At 46.5% G+C, this 22670-nt stretch overlaps 1 protein-coding gene across 5 annotated transcripts in view; it reads left to right on the plus strand.

Moving 5' to 3' along the window:
- The window catches only part of LOC143767310 (unconventional myosin-Ie-like), an 89487-nt gene that overhangs the window by 20779 nt on the left and 46038 nt on the right, over positions 1-22670 (plus strand). The window contains exon 1 of one of the 5 annotated variants that reach the window (XM_077255567.1): positions 18784-18818. The exons of the other annotated variants lie outside the window; for them this stretch is intronic. The gene's annotated coding sequence lies outside the window, so the exon portion shown is untranslated. Of the gene's footprint in view, positions 1-18783; positions 18819-22670 lie in introns of those variants that run through there. 5 annotated transcript variants of the gene reach the window in all.

The following is a 22670-nucleotide window of genomic DNA, read 5'->3' on the forward strand; positions in this document are numbered from 1 at the left end:
ATAACGCAGAGCCGTGAAAATAAAAATTCCTCTTTTTTTTTCACAAAAATTATTTTTTAGCCCCCAGTTTTGTATTTTCACAAGGGTAACAGGCTAAATTGGACCCCAAAAGTTGTTGTCCAATTTGTCCTGTGTACGCTGATACCCCATATGTGGGGGTAAACCACTGTTTGGGCACATGGCAGAGCTCGGAAGGGAAGGAGCGCCATTTGGAATGCAGACTTAAATGGATTGGTCTGCAGGCGTCACGTTGCATTTGCAGAGCCCCTGATGTACCCAAACAGTAGAAACCCCCCACAAGTGACCCCAAATTGGAAACTAGACCTCCCAAGGAACTTATCTAGGTGTGTTGTGAGAACTTTGAACCCCCAAGTGTTTCACTACAGTTTATAACGCAGAGCCGTGAAAATAAAAATTATTATTTTTTTCACAAAAATGATTTTTTAGCCCCCAGTTTTGTATTTTCCCAAGGGTAACAGGAGAAATTGGACCCCAAAAGATGTTGTCCAATTTGTCCTGAGTACGCCGATACCCCATATGTTGGGGGAAACCCCTGTTTGGGCACACGGGAGAGCTCTGAAGGGAAGGAGCACTGTTTTACTTTTTCAACGCAGAATTGTCTGGAATTGAGATCGGATGCCATGTCCTGTTTGGAGAGCCCCTGATGTGCCTAAACAGTGGAAACCCCCCAATTATAACTGAAACCCTAATCCAAACACACCCCTTACCCTAATCCCAACGGTAACCCTAATCCCAACCCTATTCTCAACCGTAAATGTAATCCAAACCCTAACCCTAACTTTAGCCCCAATCCTAACTGTAGCCTTAACCCTAGCCCCAACCCTAACCCTAACCCTAACCCTAGCAATAGCCCTAACCCTAGCAATAACCCTAACCCTAGCAATAACCCTAGCCCTAACCCTAACCCTAGCAATAACCCTAGCCCTAGCCCTAACCCTAATGGGAAAATGGAAATAAATACATTTTTTAAATTTTTTTATTTTTCCCTAACTAAGGGGATGATGAAGGGGGGTTTGATTTACTTTTATAGCGGGTTAGTTAGCGGATTTTTATGATTGGCAGCCGTCACACACTGAAAGACGCTTTTTATTGCAAAAAATATTTTTTGCGTTACCACATTTTGAGAGCTATAATTTTTCCATATTTGAGTCCACAGAGTCATGTGAGGTCTTGTTTTTTGTGGGACGAGTTGACGTTTTTATTGGTAACATTTTCGGGCACATGACATTTTTTGATCACTTTTTATTCCGATTTTTGTGAGGCAGAATGATCAAAAACCAGCTATTCATGAATTTCTTTTGGGGGAGGCGTTTATACCGTTCCGCGTTTGGTAAAATTGATAAAGCAGTTTTATTCTTCGGGTCAGTACGATTACAGCGATACCTCATTTATATCATTTTTTTATGTTTTGGTGCTTTTATACGATAAAAGCTATTTTATAGAAAAAAAAATTATTTTGGTATCGCTTTATTCTCAGGACTATAACTTTTTTCTTTTTTTGCTGATGATGCTGTATGGTGGCTCGTTTTTTGCGGGACAAGATGACGTTTTCAGCGGTACCATGGTTATTTATATCTGTCTTTTTGATCGCGTGTTATTCCACTTTTTGTTCGGCGGTATGGTAATAAAGCGTTTTTTGCCTCGTTTTTTTTTTTTTTCCTTACGGTGTTTACTGAAGGGGTTAACTAGTGGGGCAGTTTTATAGGTTGGGTCGTTACGGACGCGGCGATACTAAATATGTGTACTTTTATTGTTTTGTTTTTTTTATTTAGATAAAGAAATGTATTTATGGGAATAATTATTTTTTTTTTTTCTTTATTTAGGAATTTATTTTTTATTTATTTTTTTACACATGTGGAAAATTTTTTTTTTTACTTTGTCCCAGGGGGGGACATTACAGATCGGTGATCTGACAGTGTGCAGATCACCGATCTCACTTAGAGTGCAGCAAGCTTACCAGCGCCTGCTCTGAGCAGGCACTCGGTAAGCCACCTCCCTCCCTGCAGGACCCGGATGCCGCGGCCATCTTGGATCCGGGACGGCGAGGAGGGAGGTAGGAGACCCTCGGAGCAACGCGATCACATCGCGTTGCTGCGGGGGTCTCAGGGAAGCCCGCAGGGAGCCCCCTCCCTGCGCGATGCTTCCCTATACCGCCGGTACACCGCGATCATGTTTGATCGGGGGTTAATGTGCCGGGGGCGGTCCGTGACCGCTCCTGGCACATAGTGCCAGATGTCAGCTGCGATAGGCAGCTGACAGCTGGCCGCGATCGGCCGCGCTCCCCCCGTGAGCGCGGCCGATCGCGTATGGCGTACTATCCCGTCGGTGGTCATACGGGCCCACCCCACCTCGACGGGATAGTACGTCAGATGTCAGAAAGGGGTTAAATCTAAAATGTCCCCCTCAGGGAATTTTCCTGCTCTAAAGGTACCGTTACACTAAACGATTTACCAACGATCACTACCAGCGATACGACCTGGCCGTGATCGTTGGTAAGTCGTTGTGTGGTCGCTGGAGAGCTGTCACACAGACAGCTCTCCAGCAACCAATGATGCCGAAGTCCCCGGGTAACCAGGGTAAACATCGGGTTACTACTGTTTCAGTGCCGGCCGTAAAGCACAGCACAGCGGTGACGTCACCGCTGTGCTCTGCTTTTACTTTTACGGCCGGCGCTCACAGTCAGTGCGGGAAGCTGACGGCGAGGGACGTGACAGACATCAGAAGGTGAGTATGTACTGGTTTTTTTTTTTTTACATTTACAATGGTAACCAGGGTAAACATCGGGTTACTAAGCGCAGCCCTGCGCTTAGTAACCCGATGTTTACCCTGGTTACAAGCGAACACATCGCTGGATCGGTGTCACGCACACCGATCCAGCGATGACAGCGGGTGATCCAGCGACGAAATAAAGTTCTGGACTTCTAGCTCCGACCAACGATATCACAGCGGGATCCAGATCGCTGCTGCGTGTCAAACACAACGAGATCGCTATCCAGGACGCTGCAACGTCACGGATCGCTGTCGTTCTCGTTGGAAAGTTGCTCAGTGTGACGGTACCTTAAATACTTACATTCTCCTGATGATATTTTTCATTGTCTATGGGCTGTCCAAAAATAAGGGAGGTCTAGGATACACTCTTGCAACAGTTCACAAATACCTTTGGTGTATCTGTTTAATTTTCTCCGGAGTGGGCCATTGTATTGAAATATGTATAGGTATATATGTGTGTAGTGAAATATGTATAGGTTTATATGTGTAACCAGCAGTAGTTTAACATCTGTCCTGAAACTGCAGGTCTCACAACAACATATGTATCTTGAGAAGGTAGTCTACTGTGTCCAATCTCACCAAGGGGTCGTGCTGGGAACCAGGAAGAAGGGAAAACATTTCACACCTTCTAGCTCTTTTGAAGAGAGTTGCCAATTACAGCCTGACACTATCTATCTGTGAGAACCTGTGGACCACGACCCGATGAATATATTAGAGTGTTCAGAGGAAAATAATATATTCATTGGGGGAGCGGTCGTGGTCCAATCAAAAACAAGCAAGTATAATATTAACCTGAGAGTCTGGTCTAGAAATTTGACCTCTAGAATAACTCTATGGGCATGTGCACACGCTGCAGATTTTGCTGTGGATCCGCAGCGGATTGGCCGCTGTGGATTCGCAGCAGTTTTCCATGAGTTTACAGTACCATGTAAACCTATGGAAAACAAACAAAATCCGCAGTGCACATGCTGCAGAAAAAAACGTGCGAAAACGCTGCGTTGTTTATTCTGCAGCATGTCAGTTCTTTGTGCGGATTCCACAGCGGTTTACACCTTCTCAATAGGAATCCGCAGACGTAAAACCGCAGGTGGAATCCGCACAAAAACCGCAGAAAAAACGCGGTAATTCTGCAGGAAATCCGCTGCTGATTTACCAAAATCAGTGCGGAAAAATCCGCACAACATTCCGCAATGTGTGCACATACGTTTTTAAATTAGATTGAGGGCAGCCAAGCTGATGTGATCCAGTCCATCCATTCACCCCTCAGGGAGCAGAAAGCAGACTGCAAAGTTAGCTATTTCTGTAAGTTTTCTCCTGTTTATTTTTATAACTGTTTTTCATATTTGTATGTCTTTTTATTACCATATTTTTATACCTTTTTCTTTATTGTAAGCACTGTACCTTTTTGTATTAAAGCATAAAACTTTAACAAGTTGAACCTTGTATGTTCTAAATAATCCATAGCCTTAAAGTGTTTGATCCTTATGATTGGCAAACAGTAGTAGTAATATTTACGGGACTCATCACCCGTGTGTTCGGTGAGTGGTGGCAGCGTGTATGAGCGGGTGTGTGGCCTGGGTCGGTGTGATTTATGCTCCCATTACAGCATAGGACAGAGGATGAATGCTGGACTGAGAGAGGGGAGATAGATTAACCCTTGCAGGCGCGACCCCAAGTAGCGTGCTAAGAGCAGGTACGTGACAATTGGTGGCAGCGCGGTGGGATCGGTGACAGCCATATTCAATATTCTCCCACAAGATTAGTTGGTGAGTCTTTCTGTTCAGCAGCGCCGTATTCTATTTGTCTGGGCGACAGCCAACCATAATAGTATCCTTCATTTATGGGCACAGGGTAATACTCCCTCTTTGAGCTTAATTACTACGAAGATAGCCTATCTCTTAAGATGGATTGGATAGAGTCCATATTGCATAAAGAAAAATACACTGAACGTTTTTTCCTTACATGGTCTTTTTATTAATACCCAGACATTATCTATGCGCCAGGCTATTCATGGTTGCTTCCAGCTTACAGACTGGTACATGAGATAGCAAATGGGCCTCAGAACTCCTGTTGGGCTTGATTTGATATTATGCTATGAAGGTGTGGATGTGTGCCTGAGGAGGGGGGGGGGGGGCTTGGTTATAGTTATAATACACTGTCTAATATTCAAAGTACTGTAAAACTCTATTTGTCAGATCTTCTCTAATTCTTACAATTTATGTACCCACGCTGTTTTTTTATTTTATTATTTTTTTTAAATTATTTAAATAATTTTAAAAACAGCGTGGGGTCCCCCCCATTTTTGACAACCAGCCTGGCTAAGACTGACCGCTCGGGGCAGGTATTCTCAGGCTGGTAAGGGACCATGGATATTGACCCCCCAGTCTAAAAATAGCATCCCGCAGCCTGAGAATACCAGCCCCCAGCAGTCTGCTTTAGCAAAGCTGGCTGTCGAAAAAGAAGGGACCCCACAACGTTTTTTAAAATTATTTAAATAATTAAAAAACAGCATGGGGATCCTTCTATTCTTGATAACCAGCTTTACAGTGCAGGAGCGGCTGATGAATACTCTCATCTGCCGCTCCTGCTCTCACTGTTATTAGTGGCAGCAGGCGTCGGATGATGGGAGCAGTTGTCCCATCCGCTGACACCAGTGACTGGAGGTAAATTTTATACCTCTGATCACAGCTGAGCGCTCACGCAGTCTTTTCACAGTGTGTGAACCGCGGCTCTCTGACCGGCAGGCATGATTTCACCACCAATCAGAAGTGGTGTTTGCCGCACTGTCATGCACATGACAATGTGGCAAACACTGGATGTTCAGGCCCCCATTCAAGTGAATAGGGTTCAGGTACTGTTCTGGTAGCCGAACCCTAACCGCCCATCTCTAGCCGAGGATAAAACATTGGCTGTAGTGTAGATATTCTGTGCCGGAGGTCTGTAGGCCAAAACAACAGAACTCCGGCACAGAGCATCTAGTTCTGGGACTTCCGTTAAGAGATCTTTGACCTCACTTCCGCTGGCGGAGCAGGGAGCAGCGGAATGCTGCGGGGGACTCATCTCTGGAGGCCCTGTGATCTCCATTGACAGCAACCATCATCCAATCCTGTTCTGGGGTGTCGTGGATTTCTAATTGACCATCATTACTGAGATAAGTGATGAGGTGGCTGGTAGAGGCGAGGGTCTGTGCTATGGGTGTTGTTTCCCACCATTAGAAATAGCGGCAGCCATCTTAATCTACTTAAAGGGCCACTGTCACCCCCTCCAGCCATTATAAACTAAAAGAGCCACCTTGTGCAGCAGTAATGCTGCATTCTAACAAGGTGGCTCTTTTAGTTTTAGGTGCATGTATTACCAAAATAAAGGGTTTTATATTTTCGCCAAAATACCTTTCTTTAGCCAGGGAGGCAGGTCCTCACCCCCCTGCTTGTAACGCCACATTGCCGTCACTCAAATGTTCAGGGGTGCCAGGCACCGCCCCCTCAGCGCTGTTTACCCATGAAAACTGGCGCCTGCGCTGTGTATCGCTGTTTGGTGCAGGCGCAGAGAGCTCTGGCCGTCTGACGTCACAGCCAGGCTTGCAGACTGCGCCTGTGCGGCGAGTGCGGCCACCCACCTTGGTAATCCCAGCCCCGCAGTGTGTTATGCATTATGCAGAGTGCGGGGCTGGGATTCACAAGCAGGGTGGCCGCACAGGCGCAGTGCCCGGCACCCCTGAACATTTGAGTGACGGCAATGTGGCGTTACAAGCAGGGGGGTGAGGACCTGCCTCCCTGGCTAAAGAAAGGTATTTTGGCGAAAATGTAAAACCCTCTATTTTGGTAATACATGCACCTAAAACTAAAAGAGTCACCTTGTTAGAATGCAGCACTTACTGCTGCACAAGGTGGCTCTTTTAGTTTATAACGGCTGGAGGGGGTGACAGTGAACACCATCTTGCAGCATAGTGCAGACTCCATTTCACCACTATTAGGCCATGTGCACACATTCAGTATTTTTCGCGTTTTTCCGCTATAAAAACGCGATAAAAACGCAAAAAAACCACTTACATATGCATCCCATTATTTTCAGTGTATTCCGCATTTCTTGTGCAAATGTTGCATTTTTTTCCGCGAAAAAAATCGCATCGCGGAAAAAAGAGCAACATGTTCATTAAATTTGCGGAATTGCGGGGATTCCGCACACCTGGGAAAGCATTGATCTGCTTACTTTCCGCATGTGGCTGTGCCCACCATGCGGAAAGTAAGCAGATCATGTGCGGTTGGTACGCAGGGTGGAGGAGAGGAGACCCTCCTCCATGGACTGGGCACCATATAATTGGTAAAAAAAAAAGAACTAAAATAAAAAAGTCATATACTCACCTTCTGATGGCCCCGGAGTCTTCCCGCCTCTCATCGGCGCATGCTGCCTCTTCCGTTCCTATAGATGGTGTGTGTGAAGGACCTGCGATGACGTCGCGGTCACATGACCGCAATGACGTCGCGGTCACGTGACCTCGACGTCATTGAAGGTCCTGCACACACACACCATCTATAGGAACGGAAGCCCCTGAGATCGGCTGTCTGCAGGTGAGTATAACCATTTTTTTATTTTTTTATTTTTAGTATTTTTAAACATTCTATCTTTTACTGTTGATGCTGCATAGGCTGCATCTATAGTAAAAAGTTGGTCACACTTGTCAAACACTATGTTTGACAAAAGTGTGACCAACCTGTCAATCAGTTTTCCAAGCGATGCTACAGATCACTTGGAAAACTTTAGCATTCTGCAAGCTAATTACGCTTGCAAAATGCTAAAAAAAAAAACGCGAAAAAAAACGCAAAAAAAAAAAAATGCGGATTTCTTGCAGAAAATTTCCGAATGGATAGAGATGAACACCTGGGTCGCCTCAGAAGGACCTTTTTGAATCAGGGCTACCATCCAAGAACAATTGAAAATCAGATCACAAGAGCCACCAGAATATCAAGGAATCACCTGCTACGTTACAAAACTAAAGAAGAAAATAACCGGGTACCTCTAGTAGTTACCTACAATCCAAATCTGGAGGCGCTAAGGGGAGCTGCATGGAAATTACAACCTTTACTGCAAAAAGATGCCCGACTACAAGCAATTTTTCCAGACCCCCCACTACTGTGTTTTAGGCAGCCCCCAAATCTAAAAAGCATCATTGTCAAGAGCTCCCTGTCCTCTCCAACAGCTGCAGGTACCTTTCCTTGCAACCAGAAAAAATGTAAAACCTGTCCATTTATAATGACCAAGGACAAGATAAAGATCCCCAATTCACATCAGGACTACAAGATCCCAGGTACATTCAGCTGCGTCACTTCTAATGTGGTGTACTTAATAATATGTACTAAATGTCCAACTGGGGGTCTGTATGTGGGGGAGACAGGGCAGAAACTGAGAACAAGGATGAACTCTCATCGCCATACAATAAAAGAAAAAAGAATGGATATACCTGTGGCAATACATTTCTGTCTCCCAAATCATAACATTATGGACATGAAATTACTTGTATTAAAGGGTAACTTCAAATCGCAGAAAGACAGAAGAGTCTGGGAATATAAACTGATGACGGCCTTTGACACTCTAAATGCAGGAATGAATGTGTCACACGGATTTATGTCTTTTTACATCAACTAATGAACTTGCCCATCAGACCATGTGGGGTCATCACAACAGAATCAGACCCTAATCACAGATTAGAACCAGACCCTAAGGACAATAAAACAATCCTTATCTAAGAATTGGCCCAATATTTATGGACGTAACTGTTTATCACCCATGGTAATTCTGCTTCATGTCACCTGGCTTATCCATGGTTTTTTTTCCCCTCTCCCTTTTTTTTTTCCTATACTATGTTGTTCATAAATATGTGATTCTTCAGAATTTGTTTTAGTCTTTGCCTGATGAAGAGACGTATGTAGTCTCGAAAGCTTGCAATTTGTTACCATCTTTTCAGTTAGCCATTAAAAGGTATCAACCACTGAGGACTCTCAATTCTAAACATTTTTCGGTTTTCTTCAGGAAATTTCTGCAAGAAATCCTGACGTGTGCACATACCCTTACTGTTGTGTATCCTTTCCTTTCACCTATTCCAGCTTGTTAACCCTGCCCTTTCCTAAAAGACAGTTACATGTGCCATCTTGTGGTCAGGCTAGTTAATCCCTAATTGCTTGCAGGGCTAACAGGCTATCTATAATTCTATCTTCTGTCACTGCACCTCTGATGGAGAACCCAAAAAAATAAAAAAACAAGGTTAAGTAAAGGAAGTTTAACACAAGTTAAATATCAAGACCAGCAAAAGAAGCCATCTGGATGAACAAATAAGTCACTAAGCAGGTAAGTTAAATAATTAGTTTTTGGTTTATTAAATACAGTTATATATTACAATTATACATTTTTGTCATTTAAACTATAAATATCGCAAAATTATGTTGTTTTTTTTCTCGAATTGACACGCCACCCGAGTTATGCTCTTTTTTTTTTTTTGGCAAATTTTGACACACCAAACTCAAAAGGTTGCCCATCACTGCCCTGGGGAGTGGGGGTGTCACAGGAGACGTGGAGCCACCAGGTAAGGCGCCTGGGCAGGAGTTCCCACATCCGGGATGTTAGGAGGCCAGGTTAGTCTGCCTGACCTGGCGACTTGGTCAGGAGCCGAGGGGAAGTGGGCACTACCCATGGTTGCAGTGGTCGTGGCCGCTGTCTCCAGGAGTGGGAGCGCCAGAGCCCAAGTAACCTCAAGGAAGGCCGGCGACTTCCCCACCTCCAACCAAGTGGTTGCCAAGTAAAACGGAGGCCAGGAGACAGGTCCCGAAGAACTGCCGGAAGAGAGTGACAGTTTCATCTGTTCTGGCCACGTCTATTCAGGGATTTCAGGCGGCGTTAGAAGCTGATGATGGCCTGAAAGCTCTAAAGGAGCAGGCGGCACAGCCTCCCATGGAGTCAGACTGCGAGCGGGTGGTCTGGGATCAAGGACGACTGTACTGCGTAACGGTCCAGCAGGGTTCACCGGAGGTGTGGCCCAGGGACCGACAGTGGTACCCTATACGGTCATTTCGGAATTGTTGCAGATCGCACATAAGATTCCAATGGCCAGACTCCTAGGGATCTCTAAAACCAAGGCCAGGCTAGCCCAGTATTTCTACTGGCCTAAAATGGGGGCCGATGTGGCTTCCTACTGCCGTTTGTGTGACACCTGTCAGAGGGTGGGGATGGCGGGGCCGTGCCTAAAGTCCCACTGGTATCTGGAGCCTTTCAAGAGGGTAGATGTGGATCTATTGGTCCGCTGTCCATTCCCAGATGCTCCAGGAAATGCTTCATACTGACGGTAGTAGATTATGCTACCCGGAAGCCGAAGCTTTGTCGTCCATTCAGGCCGACAAGGTGGCTACAGCCTTACTGGAGATTTTTCCCAGGAAACGCTCACCGACCAAGGGATCCAGTTCATGTTGCAGCTGATGGAGTAAGCAAATACATGTGCAACATCTGGTGGCCAGCCCGTACCACCCACAGACTAATGGCCTGTGCGAGCGGTTCAATGGCACCTTGAAGCAGATGCTTAAGATGTTGGTCGACTCCCACGGGTGAGATTGGGAGCGATATTTGCCTACCGGGAGGTTCCACAGGCCTCAATGGGGTTCTCCCCTCTGATCTCCTGTATGGGTGAAGTGTGCGGGGTCCCCTGGCTCTGGTGAAAGAGGCATGGGAAGGGGACTCGGCCACCCCTGGAGTGTTAGTCATAGAGTATGTTGTGTGCTTCCAGGACAAGGGGATGGCCTTGACGCGGCTGGTGCATGACAATATGGCCCAAGCCTAGACTGACCAGAAGTGCTGGTACGACCAGAATGCTTGTGAGAGGCCCTACCAGGTGGGTCAAAAGCTGTGGGTACTGCTCCCCATACCACCGAGCAAACTTCAGGCAGCCTGGGAGGGCCCATACCATGTGCACCAGCAGCTCAACGCCATCGCATACCTTATCACCCTGGACCACGTCCATGGAAGGAGAAAGGCCTTCCACGTGAACATGATGAAGGCCCATCATGAGCGGGAGGCCTGCGCTCTCCCAGTGTGCAACATTCCCGAGGAAGGAGAGGCAGAAACCCTCCTGGATCTCCTCACCCAGGCCAAGGTGGGTGGATCCATTGAGGATGTGAAGGTTGGCAACCAGCTGTGGGTCACCCTACACCCCTTCTGGGAAATGTACAGCAGCCTGCCCGGAAGGACCAAGACAGCCTTCCATAACGTGACCACCGGGAATCACCCCCGATCTGGCGTTCAGCATATCGGGTCTCTCTCGAGGTGCAGCAGCACATGCGCCAAGAGATTGATGAAATGCTAAATCTGGGGTTGATGCAAGTGTTCAGCAGCGCAGGAGCTTTGCTTATAGCCCATGTCCCCAAAAAGGACCGAACAACCCGGTTCTGCGTGGACTACAGGGGGCTCAATGCTGTGACGGTCCCCGATGCATTCCCCATACCACGCATCGATGACCTGCTCGACCAGTTGGCCGGGGCTAAGTTCCCGACCATCATGGATTTGAGCCGGGGATATTGGCAGATTCCCCTGCTTTTATTACCCCGTTTGGACTGTACGAGTCCACAGTGATGCGGTTCGGCATGAAGAATGCCCCTGCCCCTTTTGGATGGTCAATACATTGCTCAAGGAACTTGAAGGGTACGTGGCCGCATACCTGGATGATATTGCCATCTTCAGTCCCCCCTGGGAGGATCACCTAGAGTATCTGGCGCAGGTGCTTAAGCGGATCCAACGGGTAGGTTTGACTATCAAACCGGAAAAATGCAAAATGGGGGGGGTTGGGTTCTGAAGCCAGAACCTGGGAGAGTGGATGCTATAGCATAATGGCTCACCTCCAGGACCAAGAAGCAGGTGATGTCCTTCCTGGAGCCCGCGGGTACTGTAGGAGGTTCATCCCACACTATAGTACCTTGGCAAAGCCCCTGACGGACTGCAGTTGACTGGACAGTCCCCTTCGAGACAGCTTTCCAGGCACTCAAAACCACCTTCTCTAGCTTTCCAGTGCTACAAGCTGCCGACTTTGAATGGCCGTTTGTAGTGCAGACCGACGCCAGTGACTTTGGCCTCGGTGCTGTGCTCAGTCAGAATATCTCAACGGGCCAGGAACATCCCGTCTTGTACCCGAACAGGAAGCTATTGCCGAGGGAGCTGGCCTACTCCACAATGGAAAAGGAATGCCTAGCAGCTGAATGGGCCCTGCAGCATCTGCAGCCCTTCCTGTATGGGCGCCACTTCACCGTGGAGACGGACCACAACCCCCTCAGCTGGTTACACACAGGGAGTTTCTCTGTAAGCAGGTCGTGTAACTATGCCTTGTTTACACTTAAAAGAATCCTCCCGACGTGCACCTCCTGGTCATTGTGTCATCCGTATACGAGGTTCATACAGCGAGCTATGTCAAAAATGGTTTATCATAACTCTAAAAAAAGAGGAGTGCATTTCATAACTCAGCCCACTCAGTGATGTCACGACGAGAGGGCATATCTTAACCCTGCTGCGTTGTGAGTGGGTCTTTTGTCTGGGGTCTAGCTGCTATACAGAGGAATGATGCATCTGGATATATGCTCTCCCTTCCCCCACAGCACATGGTCAGTCATGAGATGAAATGACATAACAAAATGTAAGTGGTTTTTCAACTTTAATCCCATATTATTTGTAATTGTACTGTACATACGATACTTGTCTTCTTTATAATATATTTTTATACTTCTGTAAACACTGCCTACCTTTTTTGGAGAAAAATATAAAATTACTAGCTGTGTCTCCTTTCTCTGTAACGTACGGTCCTGTCCTCTGAAGTGAATTACGCTACTAATCATCTGGGTTGGCTCCGGACCCGTTAATAATTAAGAAATCGGAGGCTTTGTAGGGACCGGTGGCATTGATAATTATTGTTCCCGCCTGAGTGAAAGTAGTTATATTGCCCTCGCTGAAGTGTGCCCATTAGCCAGTACAAAGTAAGGCAGCCTTTCTGGCGACTAATTATCCTAGGTGCAGTACATAGTCTGACCTGAGGGTAAGGGGGGGGGGGGGGGCGCCAGAGAGCTGCAAGTTCCAAACCGGAACTGGGAAGTGGGATATAGATAAATCCCCTTCAGAAAGAACCAGGGGCAGCCAAAGAACCCCGGTTTACGACACATTGGTGTGAGTGGTGGGGATGATAAAGGTATCCTCCCCATGATCCGTGACACTGACACATCCTAGATATTAGGAATTATTTCAGCTAGGAGGTCAAGGGAGGAGATATCAGTCCATCCCAGAGGGGCGGTGGCAAATTTGGGAGGGGGTGCGCTAAGGGTTAAACGTTGGCTACACACATTTAGCCATTGTCATTGTTCTGCCATGGAAGGTGCGTCACGTTACGTGTGGAGACGGACCAGAGACTAAGAAGGTGCCTGTATATATGAGAGCTTCCCTTCATCCACAAGTTATAAGAAACTGTAGCGTGATACATACAGCTAACTGCAATCCCATTCCTGTACCCTAAATTTATCTGTACTTCTATCTACAATACCTGTATATTACTTTGTATATATTTATGTTATCTTGTCCGCCTTTCGGCAATTAAAATATCAATTAATTTTGGGCTTCTCTTTTATCTCGAAACCCGATTTCCCACGTCCGGGAGTCCGGCTACTACTTATACGCTGCCTGGGGTTGGTTTCTGACCTGATATAAGCTTGTTAATGGACGGGGTTTATATATAACAAGGAACTGGTGGCAGCATACCATCCTGGTGTTATTGGGGGATCCTGGCAGTGATGGACCGGAGGTTTATATATGTATTCCCACCCTGGGACTGGCGATATATATACCGCCCTCACTGCAGAGTGCCTCGATAACCAGTACGTAACAGGGCAGCCTCTCCGGCGACTACTTATCCTGGGTGCAGTTCCCTGACTGACCTAGGCGTGATGCTGTCTGGAGTCGTGTATCTAATCCTCTCCTGTGTGATACTGTCTGCTGAGCGTGTATCTAATCATATCCTGTGTGATACTGACTGCTGAGCCGTGTATCTAATCCTATCCTGTGTGATACTGACTGCTGAGCCGTGTATCTAATCCTATCCTGTGTGATACTGACTGCTGAGCCATGTATCTAATCCCATCCTGTGTGATGCAGTGCAGCGTGTGCAGTTGCTGGGTGCAGTAGTGCTCCCGGTGAGGGGTGGTAGATCGGTGCGGCTCCTCTGGGTTGGTTACAGTCCGTGTGATCGGTACATTGGGACCTGTTGGCGTTGAGTACACCTGTGCCTGTTGATATTGAGTACACCCGTGTGGTCGGATACTGGATGCCCTTTTACATCTAGTCCATGAGCCAAGAACCAAATTTGACGATATCGGTACCAAGCGGAGTGACTAATTCTCTTTGGTATTTTTAGGTAGATGCATGTCTGTAGTTTATTTTTTGATATGATAGCCCTTACATATACGTAGCTTATTAACCCCTTCAGCCCTAGGCCTATTTGTACCCAAGTGCCTAAGCCAATCTGACCTGTGCCACTTCATGGGCTAATAACTTTGGAACGCTTTCACCTATCCAAGCCATTCTGAGATTGTTTTCTCGTGACATATTGTACTTCACGTCAGTGCTAAATGGGAGTCAATATATTTTACCTTTCTATATAAAAAAATGCTAAATATTCGGAAATTTTGGAAAAATCGGCAATTTTTTAACTTTGAAATTCTCTGCTTTTTACAAAAATACTGATACCCCCCATAATAGTTATTAATTTACACTCCCCACATGTTTACTTCATATTGGCATCATTTTGAAAATGAAACCTTATTGTTTTACGACGTAATAGGGCTTATAGTTTTATGCGCAATTTTTCACATTTACAGCAAAACCCACTTTTCAAAGGACCAAGTCACTTCTGAAGTCACTTTAAGGGGCTTACATAACAGAAACCACCCATAAATTACCCCATTTTGCAAACTACACCCCTCAAGCTGTTCAAAACTCATTTTTAAAAACTGTTAACCCTTTAGGTGTTCCACAGGAATTTTAGCATGAGCCAAGAACCAAATATGACGATATCGGTACCACCCGGAGTGACTAGATGTAGTATTTGTAACAAAATTTAATCCAAGTTATGTAAATACACACTGAACATGTCATGTGCATATATATATATATATATATATATATATATATATATATATATATATATATATATATATATATATATATATATATATATATATATGTTACTCCATAATATCTTCAACATCGGACTCTGAATCTGACTGTTGTTCTACTGGCTCGTCTTCAGTACCCTTGTTCTGGCATGTCTGTAATCTGCACATGTCTGTGCACTTCAGGCCATTGCTGAGGCAAGTACACTGAGGAAGTTCACATGACCGCACACACTTGCAGGACAGTAGCTGTATAATAGCTTCTGGTGCTGGTGCCCCTTGCATCCACTTGACAACAAGCTTTCCGTCGTTATCTATCATCCAACCGCAGTCTGTTGGGTTTGCAACCCATGGCTGGCTCTGCAGACTTCTCCTCCAGATCGCAGCCTGGTAGTTTGCACGCAGTGCATGCATGAAAAGGCAGTCCTGGCAAGGAGGGAGTTGACTTGACTCTACCACTCCACGTCTGGCACAGAACAGCTGATAACGGAGCCTGTTTACCTCAGTTGTTTGGGTAGTTGGCAGGTACATGTGGCAGGTGATTTCCTGTAACTTCTCAAAAAGTTCGGTAGACACTTCCCATGAACGACCAACTTCCTGAAAGGCATCCTGGTATGTCTTGTTCATCTTCAACTGCTTGAGTGTCGTCATCTTCCCACGGCCAGCGAATGCACTGACGGTGTCACAGCCTGTAAATGCATGCATACCAATCAATGAATCACATACGCTGCCTCCCAATGTTCGGCTCAGAGTGGTGATATCCAGGAATCTTGTCCGGTTCTGTGTACCGCATTTCTGGAACAGGTGGGATGGGATTTTGTGGCACATGCCCAGACACAGGACCATGACATCAGTATCCTCCGAAGTGATGATGACCGACTTGTAACCAGATTCTGCTGCATGAAGAGCATGGAGAAGGAGGCGTGTGTCTGCTTCTTCTTGATTTGACTTAAGGTCAGCAGCCTCTTCCCACTGTTCTTTGGTGATCTTAAAGCAGAGCTGCTCACATGTGACATACAGCTCCTTCTCCTCAAGCTTCTCCCTGTGGTGTTTCGCCTTCCATTCTTCTACCAGAAACTTTATGAGACTTGCCTTGTTGGAGGAACTACTTAGAAGCTTTTTCCACTGCTGGATGTTGTGCCCATGTTGAATGTTCTTGAAATGGATCCCTGTGCCTTCATATCTGTTGACTCTTTCTGTATCTTTGATGGATGTCTCCTTGTAGACGTCAAAGACAATATCAATGCGCTTGCTCTTAGCACCCTCATGGATAGCGCGACTCATTGCTGTGCCTGCTAGCTGGCCAAATGTTGCATTGTTTCCCTTCAGTTTCTGAACCAGGCTCATCCCATCAATGATGGTTGCAGAGGGCTCGGGGATCACTTCTGCAGGACGAGCATTCCTCTCCAACTCCCTTGCGAGGGCAGCCTTGTTGGTCTTGCGGATAGACCCATCACCATTGGCAAGTGCCCATGGCAATGGACCCAGGGGATGAGTCAAGACATCACTCATTTGTAGCTTTCTGTTCTCAGCTACAAGTATCATCTGGCCAAATAGGTTTCTGTCAGCCTTCAAAATTACCTCCTTGCCAAGACCTTGTCTGCGTGTCTTCATTTGGATGTTAGAGAACGTTTTAAGTTTGTTCTTCGTCATCTTGTCATGAAACAATGTAGTTGGCTTATCGGTACCCAAACGCTCATCCTTGAATGTTTGATATGCATCCTCTCCTATACTGTATGCCCCTTGAAGGTCTTTGGCTACATCTGGTGGTGCTACAGTCGCTGTTGACAAACTGATAAGTTCACCATTATGCTCTTTGTTGAAGGGGTTCACCCAACCTGTCTCCAGCAGTTGAACGAAAGATTGGACATCGGCTTCATCTCTTCTAATCCTAGACACCTGTAGGTCTGAATGGCTGAAGTCAGTATATTGTTGGCCTACCAGGGCCCTCAGCTGCCTCAAGTACATACTGCGGTACTCTGATGTCAGGTAGAACCTGGAAACAGCTCCAACTTTGAGGCTGAAGCCTTTTGTGCCCCCTGGTGTCTGGGTGTCTTTGTTGATTGTCTCTTCAATGGTCTGGTCCACAGGAATTCGTCCAAAAGGATTCTTGCTACCGATCTGGACCGAAAAGCCACCTTGAGCCTAAATGAGCCTAAAATGACACCTTCATGTAAAAAATGCACTTTTTCCATTTTCTCAACCAAGTGTTTCCAACTACTGTGAAACACTGGTTGGGTCAAAGTGGTCACTATACCCCCTAAAAGATTCCTTGGGGGTGTAGTTTCCAAAATAGGGTCACTTTTTGGGGTTTCCACTGTGGGGGTACCTCAGGCAGCCTTCAAATGTGACATGGCCCCCTAGATTTCTTCCAGTGAATCCGCCACCCAAAAACCACATAGCGCTCCTTCCGTGTTGAGCTGTGCTGTGTGCCCATACTTTAGTTTACGAGTACATGTGGGGTGTTTCTATAAACTGCAGAATTAGGGTAACCAAGTTTGGGTTTGCCGTTAACCCTTGCTAGGTTGCAGGTAAAATTGGATTACAATGTAATATCTGGAAAAAAAATGAAATTTTGAAATTTCGCCTTCATTCTGCTAAAATTCCTGTGGAACACCTAAAGGGTTAACAGTTTTTAAAAATGAGTTTTGAACAGCTTGAGGGGTGTAGTTTGCAAAATGGGGTAATTTATGGGTGGTTTCTGTTATGTAAGCCCCTTAAAGTGACTTCAGAAGTGACTTGGTCCTTTGAAAAGTGGGTTTTGCTGTAAATGTGAAAAATTGCGCATAAAACTATAAGCCCTATTACGTCGTAAAACAATAAGGTTTCATTTTCAAAATGATGCCAATATGAAGTAAACATGTGGGGAGTGTAAATTAATAACTATTATGGGGGGTATCAGTATTTTTGTAAAAAGCAGAGAATTTCAAAGTTAAAAAATTGCCGATTTTTCCAAAATTTCCGAATATTTAGCATTTTTTTATATAGAAAGGTAAAATATATTGACTCCCATTTAGCACTGACGTGAAGTACAATATGTCACGAGAAAACAATCTCAGAATGGCTTGGATAGGTGAAAGCGTTCCAAAGTTATTAGCCCATGAAGTGGCACAGGTCAGATTGGCTTAGGCACTTGGGTACAAATAGGCCTAGGGCTGAAGGGGTTAATAAGCTACGTATATGTAAGGGCTATCATATCAAAAAATAAACTACAGACATGCATCTACCTAAAAATACCAAAGAAAATTAGTCACTCCGGGTGGTACCGATATCTGGCCCGGCTCATGGACTAATCGGCCCATACACAGTGCCTGCCGTCCAATTATACGGTCCTTGTATGGGCCGCATGTTGTCAGCTGTTCACCTGTTCTCCTGACAACCAGTATGTGATGTCTGGTTGTCAGTTGATTGCTGTGCACACGGCGGTGATCAGGCGCCAGTGTCCAGTGATCGTGGCTTTTGCTGCTCGTCGGCTTATTGTGATGTTGCCCCAGGATCTTCCTTCACCCTCTGGGGGGGCACATGGCGGATGTATATGGTTTATGGGGACCCAGTATTAGGGGTTTGTCACAGGAGTCTCTGCAGCCAGTTAGTCCTATGAGAAGAGTCATTCTTTTTATGCTGAGACACCTGGTCAAAGTGCATGTCTCCCGCCCGCTACCCTGAGGCTCCACCCACGCTCAGGCACATTCCTAGCCTTGTAACCCTGCTCGATCCGCTCAGACCTGCACTTCGCAGGCAGGGTGAGGCTGCCGCTACATTCTTCTGCAGATAACTGTGCACATCACACGTGACCTTGTGTATAACCTGCCCCTCGATCTCACACGTCAGCGTGGACTGGTCTCGCATGTGAGTGAATCATCAGTGTGGGACGGTCATGTGTGTGTTGTCTGTGTACCTGTGACACAAGTTTGTGTACATTGTCTGCGTGGGCTGGTCACGCTAGTGTGTGTGTGTTAGTTGTCAGCGTGGGCCAGTCACATGGGCAGGGCCGGACTGGCCATCGGGCAGTTCTGGCAAATGCCAGAAGGGCCGGTGGCAGTAGTGGCCCGCTCGAGCCTGTGCTGCATTATATTCTATGGGCCTGTGCTGCATTATATTCTATGGGGCTGTGCTGCATTCCATTCTATGGGCCTCTGCTGTATTATATTCTATGGGGCTGTGCTGCATTCTATTCTATGGGGCTGTGCTGCATTCCATTCTATGGGCCTGTGCTGCATTATATTCTATGGGCCTGTGCTGCATTATATTCTATGGGGCTGTGCTGCATTATATTCTATGGGGCTGTGCTGCATTCCATTCTATGGGCCTGTGCTGCATTATATTCTATGGGCCTGTGCTGCATTCCATTCTATGGGCCTGTGCTGCATTCCATTCTATGGGCCTGTGCTGCATTCCATTCTATGGGCCTGTGCTGCATTATATTCTATGGGCCTGTGCTGCATTGTATTCTATGGGCCTGTGCTGCATTGTATTCTATGGGCCTGTGCTGCATTGTATTCTATGGGGGCTGTGCTGCATTACATTCTATGGGGGCTGTGCTGCATTACATTCTATGGGGGCTGTGCTGTATTACATTCTATGGGGGCTGGCTGTATTACATTCTATGGGCCTGTGCTGCATTCCATTCTATGGGCCTGTGCTGCATTATATTCTATGGGGCTGGCTGCATTCCATTCTATGGGCCTCTGCTGCATTATATTCTATGGGGCTGTGCTGCATTCCATTCTATGGGCCTGTGCTGCATTATATTCTATGGGGCTGTGCTGCATTCCATTCTATGGGCCTGTGCTGCATTATATTCTATGGGGCTGGCTGCATTCCATTCTATGGGCCTCTGCTGCATTATATTCTATGGGGCTGGCTGCATTCCATTCTATGGGCCTGTGCTGCATTATATTCTATGGGCCTGTGCTGCATTGTATTCTATGGGCCTGTGCTGCATTCCATTCTATGGGCCTGTGCTGCATTCCATTCTATGGGCCTCTGCTGCATTATATTCTATGGGGCTGGCTGCATTCCATTCTATGGGCCTCTGCTGCATTATATTCTATGGGGCTGGCTGCATTCCATTCTATGGGCCTGTGCTGCATTATATTTTATGGGGCTGGCTGCATTCCATTCTATGGGCCTCTGCTGCATTATATTCTATGGGGCTGGCTGCATTCCATTCTATGGGCCTCTGCTGCATTATATTCTATGGGGCTGGCTGCATTCCATTCTATGGGCCTCTGCTGCATTATATTCTATGGGGCTGGCTGCATTCCATTCTATGGGCCTCTGCTGCATTATATTCTATGGGGCTGTGCTGCATTCCATTCTATGGGCCTGTGCTGCATTATATTCTATGGGGCTGGCTGCATTCCATTCTATGGGCCTCTGCTGCATTATATTCTATGGGGCTGGCTGCATTCCATTCTATGGGCCTCTGCTGCATTATATTCTATGGGGCTGGCTGCATTCCATTCTATGGGCCTCTGCTGCATTATATTCTATGGTGCTGGCTGCATTCCATTCTATGGGCCTCTGCTGCATTATATTCTATGGGGCTGTGCTGCATTCCATTCTATGGGCCTGTGCTGCATTATATTCTATGGGGCTGGCTGCATTCCATTCTATGGGCCTCTGCTGTATTATATTCTATGGGGCTGGCTGCATTCCATTCTATGGGCCTCTGCTGCATTATATTCTATGGGGCTGTGCTGCATTCCATTCTATGGGCCTGTGCTGCATTATATTCTATGGGGCTGGCTGCATTCCATTCTATGGGCCTCTGCTGTATTATATTCTATGGGGCTGGCTGCATTCCATTCTATGGGCCTCTGCTGCATTATATTCTATGGGGCTGTGCTGCATTCCATTCTATGGGACTGTGCTGCATTATATTCTATGGGCCTGTGCTGCATTATATTCTATGGGCCTGTGCTGCATTATATTCTATGGGGCTGTGCTGCATTATATTCTATGGGGCTGTGCTGCATTCCATTCTATGGGCCTGTGCTGCATTATATTCTATGGGCCTGTGCTGCATTGTATTCTATGGGCCTGTGCTGCATTCCATTCTATGGGCCTGTGCTGCATTCCATTCTATGGGCCTGTGCTGCATTATATTCTATGGGCCTGTGCTGCATTGTATTCTATGGGCCTGTGCTGCATTGTATTCTATGGGCCTGTGCTGCATTGTATTCTATGGGGGCTGTGCTGCATTACATTCTATGGGGGCTGTGCTGCATTACATTCTATGGGGGCTGTGCTGTATTACATTCTATGGGGGCTGGCTGTATTACATTCTATGGGCCTGTGCTGCATTCCATTCTATGGGCCTGTGCTGCATTATATTCTATGGGCTTGTGCTGCATTCCATTCTATGGGCCTGTGCTGCATTATATTCTATGGGGCTGTGCTGCATTCCATTCTATGGGGCTGTGCTGCATTATATTGTATGGGGGCTGTGCTGCATTACATTCTATGGGGCTGTGCTGCATTATATTGTATGGTGGCTGGCTGCATTACATTCTATGGTGGCTGGCTGCATTACATTCCATGGGGGCTGTGCTGCATTACATTCTATGGGGGCTGTGCTGCATTACATTCTATGGGGGCAGGCTGCATTACATTCTATGGGGCTGTGCTGCATTACTTTCTATGGGGGCTGTGCTGCATTACTTTCTATGGGGGCTGTGCTGCATTACATTCTATGGGGGCTGTGCAGCATTACATTCTATGGGGCTGTGCTGTATTATAGTCTATGGGGGCTGGCTGTATTACATTCTATGGGGGCTGGCTGTATTACATTTTATGGGGGCTGTGCTGCATTACATTCTATGGGGGCTGTGCTGCATTACATTCTATGGGGGCTGTGCTGCATTACATTCTATGGGGGCTGTGCTGTATTACATTCTATGGGGGCTGGCTGTATTACATTCTATGGGGCTGTGCTGCATTACATTCTATGGGGGCTGTGCTGCATTACATTCTATGGGGCTGTGCTGCATTACATTCTATGGGGGCTGTGCTGCATTACATTCTATGGGGGCTGTGCTGCATTACATTCTATGGGGGCTGTGCTGCATTACATTCTATGGGGGCTGTGCTGCATTACATTCTATGGGGGCTGTGCTGCATTACATTCTATGGGGGCTGTGCAGCATTACATTCTATGGGGCTGTGCTGTATTATAGTCTATGGGGGCTGGATGTATTACATTCTATGGGGGCTGTGCTGTATTACATTCTATGGGGGCTGTGCAGCATTACATTCTATGGGGCTGTGCTGTATTATAGTCTATGGGGGCTGGCTGTATTACATTCTATGGGGGCTGGCTGCATTACATTCTATGGGGGTTGAGCTGTAATGCTGGATACAGCTGTAATTATATGTTATATAGTCGTGTTACACTCCCCTCACTTCTTGTAGCCTACAAGTGTACAAAGATATTATACAGTCACCATGTGACAAGTGGGCCTGTGTGACTTCAAATGCCAGGGCTGAATTTTAGTCCCAGTCCGGCCCTGCACATGGGTGTGTGTTAGTTGTCAGAGTACACCGGTCACACGGGTGTGTGTGTGTGTGTTAGTTGTCAGTGTAGACCGGTCACACGGGTGTGTATGTTAGTTGTCAGCATGGCACGGTCACATGGGTGTGTTGTCACGGTGGCCCGGTCACACGGGTGTGTATGTTAGTTGTCAGCGTGGCCCGGTC

Source organism: Ranitomeya variabilis, chromosome 1 (assembly GCF_051348905.1).
Source record: "Ranitomeya variabilis isolate aRanVar5 chromosome 1, aRanVar5.hap1, whole genome shotgun sequence".
NCBI classification, from domain to species: Eukaryota; Metazoa; Chordata; class Amphibia; order Anura; family Dendrobatidae; genus Ranitomeya; species Ranitomeya variabilis.